Below are 5,173 nucleotides of genomic sequence, written 5' to 3' on the forward strand. Positions count from 1 at the left end.
CTTGTAGCCCATTCCAGCCTTGTGTAGGTCTACAATCTTGTCCCTGACATCCTTGGAGAGCTCTTTGGTCTTGGCCATGGTGGAGAGTTTGGAATCTGATTGATTGATTTCTTCTGTGAACAGGTGTCTTTTATATAGGTAACAAGCTGAGATTAGAAGCACTCCCTTTAAGAGTGTGCTCCTAATCTCAGCTCGTTACCTGCATAAAATACTCATGGGAGCCAGAAATCTTTCTGATTGAGAGGGGGTCAAATACTTATTTTACTCATTAAAATGCAAATCAATTTATAACATTTTTGACATGCGTTTTTCTGGATTTTGTTGTTGTTATTCTGTCTCTCACTGTTCAAATAAACCTACCATTAAAATTATAGACTGATCATTTCTTTGTCAGTGGGCAAACGTACAAAATCAGCAGGGGATCAAATACTTTTTTCCCTCACTGTATGTGTGTTGTGAGTATGTATGTTGGACTTCTTTAGCAACGTACGTAGCGAACCGCGCTAATCGGAGGTGCGAGGGGAAAAGACACAAAACTAAACACAGAAAGCAGTTCTCAAGACATTAATTTTCAACCTAGACGATGATTTAAAAGTTCCATAGCTCCAATGGCTCCCTAATATTGGAAGGAAGAGAGAGCGAATCGTAGCCAACCGATTATCCCGGTTTGGCTACGTACTGTGCGACAGAAATTCAACGTACATACTCACAACACACATACAGTGAAGGAAACAGTATTTGATCCCCTGCTGATGTTGTACGTTCTGTGCTGCCACAGAAGCGCATCTTAGAGCGCGCGATGGCGAGCCAAAAGCCGCTATTGCGAGGATGACCAGAGTCTGCGTGATGGTGTTATGCTTCTTGACGAGATCGGCGAGGAGACGAATAACATCACAGCAGACGAAGACGATTAAGAGTAGAGGCTCTTACAATACCCAATCATGAGTCGGGGTGACGTGCAACGTTTCATTCGCAAGAGGGCCACAATCTCAACCACGCGCAGCTACGCCACACCACACCACTGTCAACGAGAGGGGCGATTGTTCAGCGCGACTCGGCAGGCCCCGCGCGAACTTTCACCGTTTCCTCTCAGAGGCAACTTACGGCGAGAAGGCAGCAAACACTCGCGCCGATTTGGCCCCTGTATCGCGCACTTGCGTCTGCCGCCTCGCGTGAGCCGTCCACGGTGGAGAGCGTGAAGCGTTGCGCTCCACGGGGCTTCAAGGAATCGAAGCGCTCGCGCGGGGGTGGAGAGGCCAGAGACTCGTGGCCGTCGTAAGGGCCTCTTGAAGCCATTTGGCCCACTGTGACTGCCAGGAATCCTGGCGCAAGGAATTCAATGGCACCTCCTGTCCAAAACATCTGTCCACTCTCCCTGACCCCTGGCTGCCCTTGGACGCCCCTGTGCCGTTGCACCGCCTGCACCCTTCGTAGCTGTGCCACCGGAGGTTGTGTTGCCACGGCTGTTTTGTGCTCTCATTTTTATTTTATTAATTTTTATACTTAGCTTCCCCACTCTCCCTTCTCCCCTGGCCCCTAGGCACGACTTTGACCCCCCCCCCCCCGTGCAGCTGCACGGCCTGCACCCCTCGTCGCTAGTTGTGTTGTCGCGGTTGTTTTTTTTGTCTCATTTCAATTTGCTTCATTGTTATACTTTGTGGTTTTTTCTCTACATGTTCTTGCTTTTGTCATTTTGGTGACCCAGGTCGGTCACACTTGAAAACGAGACTCATCACGTGGTCTCTTGAGTTCTCACCGCCTGGTTACGCAAAAACATACACTTTAAAGTGCATTGTGTAAGTGTTTCTATCTCCCGGGCCAATTTTGACACTGCCTCCACCTCCCCCCACCCTCCCGTCATGTTGCTCGTGACCTGGAATCAAATGGAATTAAACGGGGCGAGCCTAAGCCCGCGCTGCAAAAGTCCATCTCCACTTCCTCCCGCGGCGAAAAAGCAACCAAAAAAAGCACGTGGCATTTCCACAACTGCGTAAGAATGGGCCACCCATTGTAACATTTTGCAAAGTGTTAAATGCGATGCTATTACTGCCACTTAGGAACAGCGTGAGCGAGCTGTCTCTGGCAGCAGCAGCAGCAAGAGCAGCAACAGCCGTGCCCCTCAGTGTCCCCTGCATCACTCTGAAAAAGCTTGGCTCCAGAGAGAATGCATCTCGAAGCACCCTGCGTCACACTCGAGGTCAATTATAGTATTTCCGAACGTGACGCCTTTGTAAGAATTGCTTTAACCCCTTTTTGTACGTTCATGTTTCATCATCAATTTCGTCTTCCAGCCATGATCAATCCGCTGCTGGATCAAGGCTTACTCGAGCCGTTGCCATCGTTCATATGGTCCGGCAATGCATCAATTTGTCTGGCAACCTGCCACACACGGCTGATCTCATTGCTCAATCATTGCGGTTGGATGCCAATTCGGGAATATCCCCCCCCCCCCTCTTTTGGCCGCCGCTGCGTCATTGGTCTTAACAGTGGGCCATCATCCCATGCAGTAATCTGTTATCATCATCAACAATGTAATCTAACCATGCCTAATTACTTCGCCTTGAACCTGCGCGCGTTGTCTAATCCACCTGCTCTCCGCTCTGTGTCTTTTGAGTGTAATTCCAAGCGTGTCTCTCTATGTTTTACAACTGTTAAATGTGTTAATGTCTATTATTGAGCAAGGTAATGGAACATTTCACCTGGGTATGTTACCCAGGTCGAGAATGCAAATTCGTAAGGGTTTTTCCCCTCAGAGTCTGACGTCATTTGAGATGGAAAATCATTAGTTAACCCATTTTGTTCACTTTTTTAACATAAAGTCTGTTAGAATGATCGGTTATTGTTTGTTGGTGAAGTATTTGCACTCCTTACGTGAAGATGCATACCAAGGGACGTGCTTCTGACATTATTCAGATTAATCCGAATAATGTCAACATCAGGCCAAGATACCAAGCCATTTCAGGCAATCTAAACCCCCCCCCCCGCCCAAAATCGGAATAATAAAAAACCGGAATTGTCTCGTTTTCCCGCGTGTTCTGTCAATATGGTGGTGTCACGATTTCCTGCTGCTCGAATGAGCATTGAGGCATTGGTTCTCATCTCCCGTTCACAGCCCTGAACCTTTGGTGGACATTCCGAGTTCCTCTGGCGGGGCCGAGTTTATCCATAGCACAACCGCTTCTTGACTTCCCCACAAAGTGATACACGTTGTATCGACCCCGGAGGGTTGATGGGTTGAGTCAGCCCCTCCCCCCCTCCACCATCCCCCCCAACAAACCGCTGAGCTCACCTAAACCGGCGAACCACACCATCGCGATTGAAGCCAACCATGGTGGTCATGGCTGAAGACGACTTCAGGAACGCGTGCATCTCTTCACAGTCGAGCGGCCTTACTCTCGAGCAGCGTTTAAAAATATCTGCCCATCGATTTTTTGTGTGTGTCTCGGGTTGCGGGAGGCGGGTGGCCAGGGTCAGCCACGTCTCAGCCGCTGTCCGCCGAGTTCTGTGCGTCACGGCCTGCCTCTCGCCGCAGCTGGTGGTGCCCGGCACTGGGAGCGCCATGGATCGGCGACACGTATATATGCGTGTAGGATGTTGAACTTCTTTTGCACCGTACGTAGCCAATCGTGTTCATCTGAGGTGCTGGGGGAAGGACAGCAAGCTAAACACACAAACGCAGTGACAACGACCTCACATTTTCGGATCAATCCGAACCAACATTTTCTTTTGCGGATCGTCAATATTTTCGCATCTAGCTGTGCCCGAGTTTGAGATTATTTATCAGACTAATGAGGTACAATTATTAAGACGACGTAATTATAATTTGCACTATTGGCTTATATCTTTTTATTTATTTATCTGAAATCCGATTCACATCCCTACCCCTTTATGAAGAAAAAACGACCGCTGGTATTAAATGCTGCACCAACATTTTCTGACTTGACTACGGTATGGGAATTCAGTCGGTGGGCAAAGCCTTCAGAAGGGGGGGCGGGCTGGAGGAGGGGGGGGGGGTTCAGCCTCCCCCGCACACCACCGCCAACTCCCGCCTCTCGGCCCACGACGCTATGGGGTTGGCTGTGCAGCACCAGACGCGGGCACTGTAATTGATGTTCATCCCCGCGGAGACACTCGCTGACATGTTTCTCTTGACGCCGGAGTTCCGCTTAACAAGTGTCATCTCTCCCGGCACCTCGCTCCTCGTTTGAGCCGCGTGTTCATCCGTCACGAGTTAGCCGGACACGTGCTGGACCACGTGGCGAGTTACCCGAGCTCGTGCAGAACCGCATGGCGAGTTCGACGGACGCGCATGAGTACATGGCGCCCGCATCTCGTGCCTGGCGTGCCCGGGTATCTATCTCTCTGTGGGTTTCGCGCAGTGCGTGTGTGCATGTACCGGTGGATTTGTGCCATGCAATAGGCGTGTACACGTCTTTACTGTACAATTGAGCCAGGCAGACCAGGTCATTTGCCAGTGTATTATTACATGGGTTGGATGCGCCGGATCGTTTTATTGTAAGCTTATATCTGCAACTGGCTTGTGGATTGCCGTGGTTTCTGCGTCTCGTGGTTTGTGTTACAAACGCATCGCCTGTTGTATTATTGTAAACTACTTGATCATTTTAAACATTCATTAAATAATACTCAAGGCGTACTTCATGTAGCCAATGCCCTACGCCCCGTGTCTCCAAACCCCATGTCCTGTGACGTATTGCCCTGTACCTTGTGACTCATGCCCTCTGATCTGATCGATGGCCTCAAACTTCCACTACTTCATATACCCCTCCACCCTATTATGCCTGACCCTAATGCCCACCCTGCCCCCACCAATCTTCTACTTCAACACTAACAACTTTGGCAGGACCCTCTTTGAAAAACAGTGTCACGAGTCTCGGTGAGGCTTTCCTGGGTAAACAAGCGGAATAATTAAGAATAATAACCCCATGATGCACTCCATTCTCACGGTGGCTGCAATGCATTTTAACTCCCCCACCCCAATCCCGTCGTGCCCCCCCTCCACCCCCCCACCCCAATCCCTTCGTCTCCCCCTCCACCCCCACCCCAATCCCTTCGCCCCCCCTCCACCCCCCACCACAATCCTTTCGCCCCTCCCCTCCACCCCCACCGCTGGTCCCGCCTCACCCGTCCGCCCGCCCGGCGCATGCGCAGTGGG

Source organism: Lampetra fluviatilis, chromosome 33 (assembly GCF_964198595.1).
Source record: "Lampetra fluviatilis chromosome 33, kcLamFluv1.1, whole genome shotgun sequence".
In the NCBI taxonomy this organism is placed as follows: Eukaryota; Metazoa; Chordata; class Hyperoartia; order Petromyzontiformes; family Petromyzontidae; genus Lampetra; species Lampetra fluviatilis.